Source organism: Lynx rufus, unplaced genomic scaffold, assembly GCF_022079265.1.
Source record: "Lynx rufus isolate CCGP_SWC_20201006 ecotype Redwood Valley unplaced genomic scaffold, mLynRuf1.p SCAF_4, whole genome shotgun sequence".
Classification (NCBI taxonomy): Eukaryota; Metazoa; Chordata; class Mammalia; order Carnivora; family Felidae; genus Lynx; species Lynx rufus.
The window spans coordinates 116,096,982-116,114,436 of record NW_025814856.1 but is presented as its reverse complement, the minus strand read 5'-3'; positions in this window follow the sequence as shown (position 1 = coordinate 116,114,436).

Here is a 17,455-nt window from a genome sequence, read left to right as displayed (position 1 = left end):
GTGATCTCTTCCATCACTTGAAATTGGGGATGACATATATGGATAATAACATATGTTGCACCAGAAGGTGCTGGAAACAGCTGCACAGGCTGCCAGTTGCTGAGAAATGTACTTATGAGCCCATTTTAGGAGATCTGTGCAATTCCATACAGCGTTTGGAACAACCTGCATCATTTCTGGTAACTGCTCTCCAAGCGTTCCTGTGTCATACCACGCAAGGCCAACTGCATAAAACATACTGTGTATTTCACGTTACAGAGAACAGGCACGGAGTGAAAAAACACTCTTGCCTGGAACACGAGTTTTACATAAGCAAATCGTGTTTGGTTATAGAGTGTGCAGAAAATGTGGCAACATGAACACTTGACTACATGTGATGTTTGTCTAGGCCACGTCCACATGACCATCTTCAGTACATATAAAAATCCCAGTGGGGGTGCGGGTAAAACTCGGGGTATTAGTTTACGTTTCACCTGTGCTAACAAGGAATAGAAACTGAAGCCCAGGAGCGCCTGGGTGGCTCTGTCGGTTAAGCGTCCGACTTCGGCTCAGGTCATGATCTCAGGGTTAGTGAGTTCTCGCCCCGCATCGGGCTCTGTGCTGACAGCTGGGAGCCTGGAGCCTGCTTCGCATTCTATGACTCCCTCTCTCTGCCCGTCCCCCTGCTCCACTCTGTCTCTGTCTCTCTCAAAGATAAATAAAACGTTAAAAAAAAAAAAAAAAAAAAAAAAAAACAAGGGGCGCCTGGGTGGCGCAGTCGGTTAAGCGTCCGACTTCAGCCAGGTCACGATCTTGTGGTCCGTGAGTTCGAGCCTCGCGTCAGGCTCTGGGCTGATGGCTTGGAGCCTGGAGCCTGCTTCCGATTCTGTGTCTCCCGCTCTCTGTGCCCCTCCCCCGTTCATGCTCTGTCTCTCTCTGTCCCAAAAATAAAAAAATAAACGTTGAAAAAAAAATAAAAAAAAAAAAACAAAAATTGAAGCCCATCAAGCAGGTGTGGCAGGCCAACCCCCTACCCTAAGGCTGCAACGCAGCTCTTTAAAGCTCCTTTTACAGATTTGGAAGACAGTACGAAAGAAAAAAAAAATCCCAAGGAACATATTCATGATTGAAACAAAACTATTTTCAAGTACGGATGAATAAATTAACGGAAGTACTTATTTTATGTAATGTGAATCATCTATATAGTTCTGTTTGCTTTTTTCCAACCAACGTGTAACTTTTATAATAAAGGCTTTTCAGTTTAGGGAAAATTTACTGTTGATATTTAAATATTATTGCCCTTTGTTACAGACAATTCCAGCTTTTATGTTTGGCCACATTAGCTACCTCTGTTGCTAACTAAATTGGAAGTGTCAAAGTCTTCTGTTATAAAACCTTAATTAATAAGGAGACAGATGTAGTTTTCTTTTATGTCTTCTCTCCTTCCTGCTCCTTCCAGGGCAGACGGCAATAGGAAAAACCGGGAGCAGCTGGCCGGAGGTGAAGAAGAAACCAGAAGTTAGTTGTTCATTCTAAAGCACTACTAATTGCATGGATCGCCTGTGCCTTGATTAGCACAAGCTGATGGCATATGAAGTAGTTTACTTCGTAGGATGTAGATACGGGGTTATTTTGGATAAAAAAATATTCTCAAGTGTTTTTTTATTAAAATTTTTTTAATGTTTATTTATTTTTGAGAGAGAGAGAGAGAAAGAGAGAGAGAGAGAGGAAGAAAGAGAGTGAGTGAGGGAGGAGCAGAGAGAGTGAGTGGGAGACAAAGATCCGAAGCAGACTCTGCACTGGTAACAAGTGAGTCCCATGAGGGGCTTGAACTCACCAACTGTGAGATCATGACCTGAGCCCAAGTTGGACATTCAATCAACTGAGCCACCCAGGTGCCGCTCAAGTGTTTTGTTTGTTTGTTTTTATAAAATTATACTCTGAATTAAGTTTAGTTATTTGAAAAAAGGGAACCTTCAGTTACTTGGTATTAACAACATGATTATTCTGTTTGGAAATGATGCTGAGAAAATAGTCAGCTTTGGAGAATGTACTAAATTTCCTCTAAGGGTCCTGGTTCCTGATGCCCCTCGTGTGGTGTCCACAGTCCTAACCTGAGAAACAGCCCCCAAGTCCCTATAGCGGCCACCCAATGGGAGATGTGGGCAGTGGCAGGTGGCAGGGAGTTAACACTTTTAATTTTAGAAATTTCTTAGTTCAGGGGTGCCTAGGTGGCCCAGTTGGTTAAGCATCTGACTGTTGATATTGGCTCAGCTCATTATCTTGCTCAGGTAATGATCTTGCATGATCTTCCTGAGATTGAGCCCCACTACGGCTCTGTGCTGTCAGCGGAGGCTGCATGGGATTCTCTGTCTCTCCTTCTCTCTCAGCCCCTGCCCCACTCGCATTCGTGCTCTCTTTTGCTCTTTCCAAAAAATAAACTTTAAAAATTTCTCAGTTCAAACTGGTGTTTTTAAGTAATATAATAAAAATTAAGGTCTTTTTCTCCCCAACTCTTATAAACTTTTGTTTATAAATTGTCACTGTAACAAACTGCAGAAGCTTAGAAGCTCAAAACAACACAAATCTGTTACCTTACCTTCCGGAAGTCAGACTTCTGAAGTAGGTCTCACTGGGCCCAAATCAAAGTGTCAGCAGGGAAGCTCTAGTGAAGAATTTGTTTTCTTGTCTTTTCCGGCTTCAAGAGGCCTCCCCTCATTTCCTGGTTCAAAACTCCCTTCCATCTTTAGAGCCAGCAGTGGCCAGTCCTCTGAGTCTTTCTCATATGGAATCATTCTGACACTGAATCTCCTTCCTTTCTCTCTCACTTATAAGGAACTTATGATTACATTGAACTCACCTGGGTAATCAAGTTACTTGCCTTGTCTTAAAGTCAGTTGATTAGCAACCTTAATTCCATCTGCAGTCTTAATCCCCCCTTGCCATATAACATATTCACAAATTCCAGAGATTAGGATGTAGACATCTTTAGGGGCCATTATTCTGTTTATCACAGTCATACAACAGGTGACTTAACAAAAATTCTTTTTGTGAAGAAGAGTTTGTGATGAGAGCAGTCATGGGAAGTACTTCTCAAAGATTACGAGACTTGTTGAAACAAAGGCTTTGATATTTGGCAGAGCAGAAAGGCAAGAATAAACTAAAGATAAAGGAATCAGTTCAGAGAGAGAGAAGGCTCATGTGACTGCCTTGTCCTAATGTGGGCTTTTTAACGTGTTATAATCAGAGTCATGGTTTTCAGATTTAAGCATTAACAAATGACTCACAGACTTCTGTTTACTGTCTACTTCTTTGGGCTCTCCTGTCTGGCTTCTCTCCACATGAATAAGTAATTAAACTCCCTTGTTTCCAGGTTTATTAAGTTTTGAAATTACTCTCCCACCAAAATATTTTTCCTAGATTTTCAGAGAAAGAGGAGAAAATGAACCACCAAGGTAAATGCCTTCTTTTCTGGTCACTTCAGCAATCACAAAGCATCAACGGCTGTTGTATTTTTAGCCTGATTTTGCACCTGAAGGAATTGGCTACTTGATTCGGCCAAAGGGATTTTCTTCTTGAGTGCTGATGGCAAATATTTTTTGACATGACTCTTCTTATGGAATTACTGGCCCCATTTGAAATGAAAAACATCAGTAGGTTTAGAAACGTGTGGATTATCACACTACTGAAGTCCTCGTTTCTCTGTATTCTTAGTGTAACAGGAGACTAAGACACAAGTTTGTTGTGTGAATGCAGTAGCAAAGAAAAATCGGCTCCTTTCCTTTCTACCTTTGGTGCCCACAGAGCAGTGGGACAGAGAAGGGAGGAATAGAATGGATCTATAGAAAGAGAAAGGAAGGAGGGGGCCAAGATAGAAATCTGAATGGAAACTTGGCTTCCACTTTTATGATAATTAGGGATTATCTAGAAATGTTTCAGAATACTGGAGCAAGTAAGTGCATTGCACTCATTCACTAGAAATCTATTGTAAGTCCAAGAAAGAAGAAGCTAGAAGAGAAATAAAAAGGGATTTGACTGTAGAAGAAAGGCCAGGAAACTGAAGATAGAAAAGCATATTGGATCATTACTTATACCTAAATTTGTTTTTTTCTTAACGAAATTTAAAAAAATATTTTTCATTTTTTTCAAATTTTATTTAGCTTTGAGAGAGAGAGAGAGAGAGAGAGAGAGAGAGAGAGAGTGTGTGTGTGTGTGTGTGTGTGTGTTTGTGTGTGTGTGAGTGGGGGAGGGGCAGAGAGAGAGGAGAACACATAATCTGAAGTAGGCTCCAGGCTCTGAACTGTCAGCACAGAGTCGGATGTGGGGCTCTAACTCGCAAACCATGAGATCATGACCTGAGCTGAAGTCAGACGCTTAACCCTAGGAACCCTCCAAAAATTTTTTCTTTAATGTTTATTTATTTTTGAGAGAGACAGACAGACAGAGGCAGAGTGGGGGAGAGGCAGAGAGAGAGGGAGACATAGAATCCGAAGCAGTCTCTAGGATCCAAGCTGTCAGCAGAGAGCCCAACATGGGGCTCGAACCCCAATGTACTAAATGCCTCTACATGTTCGCTTTAAAATGGTTAATTTTATGTTATGTGAATTTCACCTTGATTAAAAAAATTACTATTCCTTGTCTAAAATTAACAACCCAGGCAACGACAGGTGTTGGCAAGGATGTGGAGAAAGAGGACCTTTTGTACTGCTGGTGGGAATGCAAACTGATGAAGCCACTCTAGAAAACTGTATGGAGGTTCCTCAAAAAATTAAAAAAAAAAAAAAAAAAGAACTAGCCTATGACCCAGCAATTGCACTACTAGGTATTTATTTATCCAAGGTATACAGGTGTGCTGTTTCGAAGGGGCACATGCACCCCCATGTTTATAGCAACACTATCGGCAATAACCAAAGTATGGTAAGAGCCCAAATGTCCATCGAGGGATGAATGGATAAAGAAGATGTGGTATATATATACTATAGAGTATTAATCGGCAATCAAAAAGAATGAAATCTTGCCATTTGCAACTACATGGATGGAACTACAGGGTATTATGCTAAGCGACATTAGTTAGAGAAAGACAGATATCATATGACTTCACTCATATGAAGACTTTAAGACACAGAACAGTTGAACACAAGGGAAGAGAAGCAAAAATAATATAAAAACAGGGAGGGGGACAAAACGTAAGAGACTCTTAAGTAAAGATAACAAACTGAGGGTCGCTGGAGGGGTTTTAGGTGGGGAGATGGACTAAATGGACAAGGGGCATTAAGGGTGAGCACTGGGTGTTTATATGTAGGGAACGAATCACTGGAATCTACTCCTGAAATCATTGTTGCACTGTATGCTAACTAACTTGGATGTAAATTTAAAGAAGAAAAAGAAAAGAAAAAGAACAATTATGATTCTTTAAAAAATTTTAATGATCAACTCCTCAGTACCCTTTGTCAGGTGTGCCAGGTGTGGTACCAGAAACTGGGATACAGAGAAGAATAAGGAATCTGGCTTTCTGGGGCTTCCAGTCCTGTTGGAGGCAGCAGCCCAGTGAGGGAGCACGTGTAGGTGCTGAGAGGGGGAATATGTCAGGGTGCATAGTAGGGGCAGAAAAAAGTGGCTGTTCTGTTCCATCTGGGTAGCGCAGTTCCATACAAATATAACGTAAGCCACATATTACATACATAAAACTTCCTGGTAGCCACATTAAAAAAAGTAATGAGATGGCACAAAAACAGACACACAGACCAATGGAATAGAATAGAAACCCCAGAACTAGACCCACAAACATATGGCCAACTCATCTTTGACAAAGCAGGAAAGAACATCCAATGGAAAAAAGACAGCCTCTTTAACAAATGGTGCTGGGAGAACTGGACAGCAACATGCAGAAGGTTGAAACTAGACCACTTTCTCACACCATTTACAAAAATAAACTCAAAATGGATAAAGGACCTAAATGTGAGACAGGAAACCATCAGAACCTTAGAGGAGAAAGCAGGAAAAGACCTCTCTGACCTCAGCCGTAGCAATCTCTTACTCGACACATCCCCAAAGGCAAGGGAATTAAAAGCAAAAGTGAATTACTGGGACCTTATGAAGATAAAAAGCTTCTGCACAGCAAAGGAAACAACCAACAAAACTAAAAGGCAACCAACGGAATGGGAAAAGATATTTGCAAATGACATATCGGACAAAGGGCTAGTATCTAAAATCTATAAAGAGCTCACCAAACTCCACACCCGAAAAACAAATAACCCAGTGAAGAAATGGGCAGAAAACATGAATAGACACTTCTCTAAAGAAGACATCCAGATGGCCAACAGGCACATGAAAAGATGTTCAGCGTCGCTCCTTATCAGGGAAATACAAATCAAAACCACACTCAGGTATCACCTCACGCCAGTCAGAGTGGCCAAAATGAACAAATCAGGAGACTATAGATGCTGGAGAGGATGTGGAGAAACGGGAACCCTCTTGCACTGTTGGTGGGAATGCAAATTGGTGCAGCCGCTCTGGAAAGCAGTGTGGAGGTTCCTCAGAAAATTAAAAATAGACCTACCCTATGACCCAGCAATAGCACTGCTAGGAATCTACCCAAGGGATACAGGAGTACTGATGCATAGGGGCACTTGTACCCCAATGTTCATAGCAGCACTCTCAACAATAGCCAAATTATGGAAAGAGCCTAAATGTCCATCAACTGATGAATGGATAAAGAAATTGTGGTTTATATACACAATGGAATACTACGTGGCAATGAGAAAAAATGAAATATGGCCTTTTGTAGCAACGTGGATGGAACTGGAGAGTGTGATGCTAAGTGAAATAAGCCATACAGAGAAAGACAGATACCATATGGTTTCACTCTTATGTGGATCCTGAGAAACTTAACAGGAACCCATGGGGGAGGGGAAGGTAAAAAAAAAAAAAAAAGGACGTTAGAGTGGGAGAGAGCCAAAGCATAAGAGACTGTTAAAAACTGAGAACAAACTGAGGGTTGATGGGGGGTGGGAGGGAGGGGCGGGTGGGTGATGGGTATTGAGGAGGGCACCTTTTGGGATGAGCACTGGGTGTTGTATGGAAACCAATTTGTCAATAAACTTCATATAAAAAAAAAAAAAGTAATGAGAAACAGTTGAAATTATTTTAATACTATTATGCATCATGTAACTCAATATATCTAAAACATCATTTCAGCCTGTAATCAATGTAGAAAATTTTTAACAAGATCTTTTACATTCTTTTTTTCATGTGGTCTTTGAAATTCAGTGTTTGCACTTACAGCACATGTCGCTTAGACCAGCCGGTGCTCACTGGTGCATGGGCCAGGGGCTGGTGTGTGGGACAGCGCCACCCTGGAGGGACAGGAGAAGCTTCTCCAACGGGTGAGGCATGGCCTGGGACTTGTGCTGCTCCAGGCAGAGCAAGTTGTGGGGGCCACAGCCCAGAGGGGAGCAGAGGCTGGAGGAGGGCTGCTGTCTGCCAGCTGTGAGGGTGACAAGCAGCCAGGGTAGAGGGTCCAGTCTGGTTTTGATGGAAAGTGAGTGTAACAGGGAGTATGTTTTAATGAACATCTGGTCTTTTTTTCTCTGATTTCCCAGGAGTGGAGATAAAGAAGAGAGGCAGAGTTGTCATTAGGCATAATTGATTTTTCTTATACAAAATTGATTTAATGACTATTCCCCACCCCCAACACCCCGACTGTCCGTCTCCAGCATTCTTTTCAAAGTGGTAATAAATCTTGCAAAACTTGGTTGTAAAACTTGTTCATTTCAACTTAATCATCAGTGCCTTGCTCAAGAGAATATTTCAGTGTTAGCCAAGAGTGGTATCTCTCAAGGCAAGTGATTTCAGAAGTGTAACATATGTCCCTATAACTTAAAAAAAATTCTTTTAATGTTTACTTATATTTGAGAGAGAGAGAGAGAGAGAGAGAGAGAGAGAGAGAAAATGCATGAGCAGGGGAGGGACAGAGAGAGATGGAGACAGAATCCAAAGCAGCTGTCAGCACAGAGCCTGAAGCGGGGCCCAAACTCAGAAGCCATGAGATCATAACTTGAGCCGAAGTCCAATGCTCAACCGACTGAGCCACCCAGGTGCCCACCCATAACTTTTTAAACTTTAATTTCAATTCAAAATAATCGCAAACGCACAGAAAAGTTACAGGAAGAGTAACTCCCATATACCCTATACCCAGATTTACCAGTTTTAACATTCTGCCACATGTGTGCGCTGACTTACATATACATGTGCTCATACATACATATGCACATTTATTCCTGTTATTATTTTTTAATGAAATATAAATTGCAGACATTACGCTCCCTTACTCTTCTTTTCTTTAGCTAGCATTTCCTAAAATCAAGGGCAATCTGTTGACATAAGTACGGTGCAGTTATCAAAATCAGGAAATCTAACATCGACATAATATATACTATCTAATCCCCAGTTTTTTTCAAATTTTTCCTATACTCCAATAACATCCCTTTTTTTAAAAAAAATTTTTTTTTAAACATTTATTTATTTTGGGGACAGAGACAGACAGAGCATGAACGGGGGAGGGGCAGAGAGAGAGGGAGACACAGAATCGGAAACAGGCTCCAGGCTCCGAGCCATCAGCCCAGAGCCTGATGCGGGGCTCGAACTCACGGACCGCGAGATCGTGACCTGAGCTGAAGTCGGACGCCCAACCGACTGAGCCACCCAGGTGCCCCAATAACATCCCTTTTTAAAAAATGTTTATTTATTTTTGAGAGAGAGAGCAAGAAAGAGAGTGAGTGTGCTCGAGTGGGGAAAGGGCAGGAGAGAGGGGGACAAAGGATCCAAAGCCAGCTCTGTGCTGACAGCAGAAAGCCTGATGCAGGGCTCACACCCGTGGGGCTCAAACCCACGCACAGTGAGATCATGACCTGGGCCAAAGTCGGATGCTTAACTGACCGAGCCACCCAGGCGCCCCTCTAATAACCTCCGTTAGAGCAATTCCCCCTCTGGCTCCACCATTCAGGATCCAATCCAAGATCGTGCACTATATTTGGTTGTTATGCCTCTTTAGTCTCATTTAATCTAGAACAATCCCTTGGCCCACTTTATCTTTCATATCATTAATATTTGTGAAGACTATTGGCCAAGTTTTTATAGAGTGCCCCTCACTTTGGAGTTGTCTGGTATTTCCTTGTGCTGAGGTATTCCTGAATAGGAATACCACATAAATAATATTCCTCCCTTTTCAGAGCATCTCATCTTCCAGTATCTGTTGATCACTTTTAGCTCGTTAAATTAAGAGGATATGATTTAACCAGAAATTCATGCAATCTCTTAGCACAGGGTGAGGCATGGAGTAGGCCCTGGAGCATTGTTGATTGAGGTTTGGAGGCCTTTAGGTCACTAAGAGAGGGCTACTCCAATTGTCACATGAAATTTATAAAACAAATTAAAGTTTCATTCACATAAACTGCAGCAATCTTGTTCTGATGTTAGAATGTATGAGAAAATTCTGAACATATTTAGAATGTGATTTCACTGAAAACATTCACCTGGGTATAAAGAGACATAGCTCACACACACAAGAATACTCTCTTCCTTTATTCTAACAGATCAATATTTATAAGAGTCTACATTCCAGAAGTTTTCCAGCTTGACCTCTTTACCTTCAGCATTTGCTTAGTTCTTTGGGTTTGAAAAACATCTACTTACCTTTCTTTTATTAATCATGTAAATTGTAAAGCTTATGTAGCTTTGTAGCTGAATGGTACATATTCATTCATACTTTATAAAATGAAACAGGGGTGGGGCGCCTGGGTGGCTCAGTTGGTTGAGTGACCAACTCTTGATTGCAGCTCAGGTCATGATCTTGTGATGGAGATGGAACCCTGTGAGGGGCTCTGTGCTGAGTGTGGAGCCTGCTTGGGGTTCTCTCCCTCTCCCTCTGACCCTCCCACCTCTCAAAATAAATAAATAAACTAAAAAAAAAAATGAAACGGGGTTTTGCTCAATACCTCTAAATATGGAAATGCAAAAGTAACACAACTCAGTGCAGAGCGTGCTCAGTTACAAAATAAAACAGGATGGCGTTCCAGAGCCCAAGACCTCTGAGCAGGATCAGATTTAAGGTCCAGCACCACAGGCCTCATCCTCACTTCTCCCAGGATCCGCGGATCCCAGCTTGGAAAGAGGATACGCCTTCAAGCTGTGCCGGCTCTCTTGGCTCCCTTCCTTCTCACCCATTCGCCACGGAATGCAAATTCGATTACGATTTTGAGTGCCTGCTTGTGCAGTGGGTTGAGGTGCTGATAACAATGGAAGTCTGACTGAAGCAGAGAGGCCTCCATAGCCATATCTGAATTTCTGGGAGAGGTTTGGAGAGACTATAGTTCATGGCAGTCATCGATGCTTTAAAGTTTAAATATTTAAATATGTTTTGTTGTTCCTTTGACCAATTCCTCACTACCTTCTGACGTTAGGAAACATCTACAAAGTCAGGGCTATGCACAGGGCTGGTCAAGGCAGTTGCCTTTGTGAAGCAAAGTGTTTTATTTGCTATGTGTGAGTTAGAAACTTCTCATCACACCCCTATTCCCTCCAAGTTTCCGTGGGGAGGACTGTGTGCATCGACTCCTTTATGTTCATGCCTGGATCTAAGGCAGGTGGGGTTGTCAGAACGGGACAGGGAGAGAATGTGGGCACAGATCCCACCAGAGTCACCAGACTAAACGGTCATTGAGAAACGGTGCCATGGAGCAAGCAGAGCAGCCAAATGTTTTTAAAAGTATATAAAACCCACCCTATCACACCTCTCTGCTTCTGGAGTTGGCATTTCAGGATTTCTAACTTTTTAAACTTTTCTAACTTTAAAAGGTATAAGAAAATATTACTTTCCTTGTTCGTCCTTGTTTGACGGTGCCTTCATTTGCACATGTACTGAATCGAGTGAGCAGAGGCACATAAACAGAACGTGTAGCACGGGGTCTGGAGGATCAAAGGAGCCATCTGTCACTGCATGTTCACGGGCCCACAGCTCTGACTCATGAGGCCCCAGATCACAGGCTGGGCACCGGCTCCTGTCTCCTCCAAGCCTGTGTGTTCTTGTCCTACTCTTTCATTTCTACATGCAGCAGAGAACTCTGGTTGTAGGCCATTACTTACACTTACACATAATAGTGTGTTTGATTGCTTGCTTAACCATTGCAAAAGAGGACTCCAGCGATCCCGATGAGCCAGACATTAGGAATAGGAGGGTTTTGAGGACAAGAGCCATTTAACCCACGAGTGCGCAGCCGCAGAGAGTCCTGGGGACTGGGGAACAATACAATTTATTAGAACTGTCTAGAAAAAGCTAAAAAAGCTACTCAGCCAACTCTGGTGCTTCTATGGTTTGAAAACCGTCTGAAAATATTTGGTAAAGATACGCTTTTGTAAAACGAGTCACAGTCTTAGGAAAGATGGGAATTAAGCTTCTGCTTGGTTTCATTCATAACACGTTGTTCAAACTTCTGGGTTGCCTTTCCAAGGTAAAACATCAGCCTCACTGTTTGTCAGCCTCAGGGGACACTTTTTATTGCATACCCCAAAGCCATTCTCTTATTCCTCATTCCCTGATGATCTTTGAGTTTTGGGAGGAGATCTCTAGTTCTCGGGGGAGGGAGTCTGGCCCCTGGTCCAGTGTGTGATCCACTTTTGGCTCACACCATGAGGAGAGGTCTGCTGGGGAGTCTCGGGGAATATTTTCCTCTCCTATAAGAGAAGGACATACTAGGTCAAGTTCTTTGTTTAAGGACACTGACATTCGTATTTCACATATTGTTCAAGGGTCACAAAATGTTCTTTTTTTTCTTCATCCATTTAAAGATGTAAAAACCTTTCTAATTTTTTTTAACGTTTATTCATTTTTGAGGGACAGAGAGTGAGACGGAGATATAGAATCTAAACCAGGCTCCAGGCTCCAAGCTGTCAGCACATAGCCCAACATGGGGCTCGAACTCACAGACTGAAAGATCATGACTTGAGCTGAAGTCAGACGCTTAACTGACTGAGCCACCCAGGTGCCCCCAGGATGTAAAAACCTTTCTTAGTGGGTTGTACTTAACTTGAAGATGGGCTGGATTTGACCCGTGGGCTGTAGATCACCAACCCTGGTGCAGGAAAAAGGGGAGGACTACAGAAAAGAAATCTTTTTGATTTAGAGGAAGGGAAAGCTGAAAGTAGGGAAAAGACAAGCTTTAAAATTTTGTTGTTCTTCCACTTTTGTCCTTACACAGAAGAAAAGCTCTGGGCAGTTGCGAAGGGCTCAGAGATGGGAGAGGACTGAAAGTCATCGTGAATGGAAGAGATACTCAAGTGCTTTTCTGTTTTTGAGGTTTGAGAATCTCCCCCTAACCCCCACCACCGAGGCATTCACCCGTTCTTTCTTCTATTAATCCCACTGTTCCAGCTTTGAGATTTTGGTTTTTAATCGAGTTGCAGTTCACTCTGTATGCAGTGTTGGGTGGTGCTCCAGTTTTATTTGTATCCATGCAGTACCAAGATTTTCCAAGGCCATCTTCTGAGAAACTCCTCTTTTCCCTGGTTTGTTGTGGAGGATGGCTGGGGGCAACCTAGGTGTCTGTCACCTGGGGTAGGGGGACGTCAAATGACAGGATGTGTATCTAGGATGCAGGCAGCAAGGAGAACAGAAGCCTTGAAATCCTCATAGCAACAGGGATCTTAAGACCATAGGGAAAAGGTACATGTAACATGCATGTAAGTAAGGACCCATAAAGACCAGTGCATTCACCAGCATACTCCCTTTACCAAACACTGGGAAACTGAGAGACACCTTCAACACAGAATGTGTGTGGAGGGATATGGTAGTGAGGAAAGTGAATAAGGGAATACATAAATAAATAAAGCAAGGGAAAAGACTTACATGGAGATTTATGACAAGTATATGCTTCAAAAGGAGGAATAAAATGATCTCTCCTCATGTAGGTTAGTATTTTTAACAAAAGTAATAAGCATCTTGAAAAACCTGACCTGGTTCATGTTGTAACCTGCGGTTTCCTGATCATGACTGCCTTCCAAGTAAAAGTTTGGTAATTTATCATGCCACAGCAAGGCAGCTTCCTCCTCCCCCCCCCCCTGCCTTTTTAAAAATTTACATCCAAGTTAGTTAGCATATAGTGCAACAATGATTTCAGGGGTAGATTCCTTAATGCCCCTTATCATTTAGCCTATCCCCCCTCCCACCACCCTTCCAGTAACCCTCTGTCTGTTCCCCATATTTAAAAGTCTCATGTTTTGTCCCCCTCCCTGTTTTTATATTATTTTTGTTTCCCTTCGCTTATGTTCATCTGTTCTGTGTCTTAAACTCCTCATATGAGTGAAGCCATATGATATTTGTCTTTCTCTGACTAATTTTGCTTAGCATAATAGCCTGTAGTTCCATCCATGTAGTTGCAAATGTCAAGATTTCATTCTTTTTGATTGCCGATTAATACTCCATTGTATATATATACCACATCTTCTTTATCCATTCATCAATCGATGGACATTTGGGCTCTTTCCATACTTTGACTATTGTTGATAGTGCTGCTATAAACATTGGGGTGCATGTGCCCCTTTGAAACAGCATCCCTGTATCCCTTGGATCAATACCTAGTAGTGCAATTGCTGGGTCGTAGGGTAGTTCTATTTTCAATTTTTTGAGGAACCTCCATACTGTTTTCCAGAGTGGCTGCACCAGCTTGCATTCCTACCAGCAATGCAAAAGAGATCCTCTTTCTCCGCATCCTCACCAACATCTGTTGTTGCCTGAGTTGTTCATGTTTAGCCATTCTGACAGGTGTGAGGTGGTATCTCATGGTGGTTTTGATTTGTATTTCCCTGATGATGAGTGATGTGGAGCATTTTTTCATGTGTCGGTTGGCACATGATGGGTTGTCTTCCTTGGAGAAGTGTCTATTCATGTCTTTTGCCCATTTCTTCACTGGATTATTTGTGTTTTCAAGGCAGCTTCCTCCTAAGGAGAGTGGCGGACCACTTGATGAGATGTGAGATTTGGGCGGGTGTTAGGGAGCAAGTGTGTGAGGAAGGATTGGAGCAGTGCCGCAGGAGGACCATTCTGGCAGGGGTGTGAGGCCAGATAGATCAGAGTTAACATCACTCACCCAAGATGACCCTGACACCAATGGCAATGCTGATTGCTTTTCATTTGCTAGACCATAACTTAAGAGTTTTACATCTCATAGCAACCTGCCTGGGGTAGGTACTTTAATTGTTCTGATTTTTTAGATGAGAAGACCAGGGCACAGACAGGTGAGGTAATTTGCTCAAGTTCACACAGCTAGTAAATACTGGAATTGGGATTTGGATCCCCTGCAGTCTGGTTCCAGAATCTGCCATTGAATCCTCTTCCTGTGCTGAGGGTTTCACTATATCACTTGCACCACTTAACTATGCTGTTGGTATTAATGGTCTAATTATAAAAGGCTTAACTTTTTTAAAATATGGGGGCATTCAGTAGTACCAGGGACAATACATAGATTTTTTTTGTCTTAAATCTTTTTTCAAAAATTCTTGCTCTATGGTTTTATTTTTCAATAACTTAATATGCCACTGACTACTTTTAAATAAAAAATATAGTGGGCCAGGTGCCTGGGTGGCTCAGTCGGTTTAACGACTTGATTTTGGCTCATGATCTCAGGGTCATGGTTTTGAGCCCCACATTGGCCTCTGCACTGATAGCACAGAGCCTGCTTGGGATTCTCTCTCTCCCTCTCTCTCTGCCCCTCCCCACTGTGTGCTTTCTTTCTTTTAAAATAAATAAACATTTAAAAAAGAGAGAGAGAGAGAGAGACAGAGGGCCATGTTCTTTGCTGGTGCCACAAATATACCATGAAGTGTCCTTCCTGGGCCTGGATATTGAGAATGACAACGGTGGGAAGAGTCCATTTTGACGGAGTTACAAACATGGCAAATTAATAGGTTAGCTGGAGCTTTTAATTGCAAATTATGTCATTTGTAACTTAGTCCATGGAAAAGATCTGGCATGTCTTCATTAGTCTTGAAAATAAATGATTGCGTTTTACACAACCAAACATAAAAATACCGTCAGTGAGCAGAATAAAATGAAGAGGAAAGAAAACGATTAGAATAATGCCAGTGAACTGCATAAAAGGCAAAGTTAAAGATTCTTGTGTTCAGGGCTCTCCAGCGTTAAATTGATCTTTCAGGCCAATGTTTTGGAGTGTGTTCAAACCCAGAAAAAAGAGCGACATTCTTCATTAGCTGGAGATAACAAGAGGCATTTTCAGCGGGATTTAATGCTGGGTAGAGACTGCAGCAAGTGTGGAAATAATTGAAAGTCTGAACTCATTGAACTGATTTGTGCTGTTTACTGATGTTCAAAAATAAAAAGACCCCATTGATTCAAGTTCTCTGCCCCTGCATCTTTTCATTAAGTGTGCAAGGAATTGGCATGACACTCAAGGCCAAAAAGAGTGACACCATGAGAAAGAGACGCGTAAAGGAAGTGGACTTTTCTGGCAGGAACACCTCCAAATCTGTGAAAGGGAACAGTGAGTGTCTGTGGGGCCAGGCCAGGGGCCACAGCTGTCAGATGGGGCCTGAGGGGAACACGTGGCTTCTGCCGAAGGAATCGGGTTTCTGAGAAAGAATCAAGGCCCCCATCAGAGGTGGTGAGGAGAGCTCAGAATGGTGAAAAAGACAGCTGGGGCTGGCATCAGGAGAACACACCAGGCTCCTGAAAGGGGGCCCTGCTGCGAATAAGGGCCATTGTTCCAGGACACTTCAGCCCCAGGGCCTGCAGCAGACCTGCTGCGGGGAGGTGGCCGTCCCTGTGGGTCAGCTCACTCTGGGCTCCGTGACACACGAGGCTGCAGCTGAGAGGCTTAATCCAACTTTTAAGAGGAGAGAATTATGAAAATATTCTTTAACAGGTACATCCTTCAGAAAGACAGCAGGCCAATGTAGGGGGCAGCCTCGTAAATGAGACAAATGGAAGTGACAATTAGAAAACACGAAGAAGGAGGAGGAGGAGGAAGAGGACAAGAGGGAGGAGAAAGGAGACTTAAGCCTGAACTTTTCTGTCTAGGCACCCACGTCTATGTCTATATGTTCACATTTTATTATGACAAATTTCAGACATACATGAAAACAGAACAGTGCAACGATTCCCATATATCCATCACCTGGGTCTCACGTTAACAGCATTTTGCCATATTTTCTTCATATATTTTTCATCTGTTTATTTTTGCTATAATTTTAAAATAGATCCCAGACATTTCCTGAATACTTCAGTGCCCGTCACTAAAAAAGCAAGAACATTTTTTGTAATTCCAAATTGTGACAGTTCTAATAATTCCTTAATATCATTTTATACTTAGTCCATTGTATTAGTTAGCTGTTGCTGCATAACAAATGACTACAAACTTTGTGGCTTAAAATAGCACCAATTCATTGTCTGCTGATTTTGATGGGTCAGCAGTCTGAGCACGGCTTACCTGGGGCCTCTGCTCAAAGTCCCACAGACTTCAATTAAGGTGTTAGCTGGTTTGCATCTCCCTTCTAGACCCCAGGGTCTTCTTCCAAGCTCAAGTGGTTGTTAGCAGAATTCAGTCCCTTGTGGTTATAGGACGAAGGTTCCCATGCTTGCTGGTCAGCTGCTGTCCCTGTTGTCTGCTCTTTGCAGCACGACTCCTAAAAAGTATGTCCACATTCATTGCATCCACAACCTTTCCTCCCATTCTTTTTTGAAATCGTTTCAGTCAGGGTTTCCATCCCACCGTGGCATTAGAACAGCTCTTACCAAGGTCACTGTGACCTCCATATTGTCAAATCTGATGGTCCATTCTGAGTTTTCATCTTATTTTACCCAACAGCATCATCAAACACAGCTGATCCCCTTCCTCCTCTTTACACCATCTTTTCTTGGAGTCCAGCACCCCACCCACTCCTGTCCTCTCCCTCCTTCTCAATATCTTTTGCTGGTTTCTTCCCAACTCTTTGACCCCTAGCTGTCATGGTGCTCCAATCCTCTACCTGCATGCAGTCCTTAGGTGAGCCCATCTACTCTCATGGCTTTAAAGGCCTACTGCATGCTGCTGACTCCAAACAATCTCCAGCCTGGTCCATTGTGCTAAACTTCAGATACATAAATAACAATAATAATAACAACAATAATAATAATGAAAACAGTAACAACAAAAACTAATAAAATAAACACAGTGTATTGTGTATCTGCATTTTCAATACCATTAACTAAAACAATAATTATTAGGGGCACCTAGGTAGCTCAGTCGGTTAAACGTCTGACTCTTGATTTTGGCTCAGGTCATGATCTCACCATTCTGCACTGACAGTACAGAGCCTGCCTGGGATTCTCTCTCTCCCTCTCTCTCTCTTCTCCTCCCCTGCTCACACACACATTCTCTCTCTCTCAAAAATAAATTAATTTAAAAAACCAATAATTATTAATTAAAAT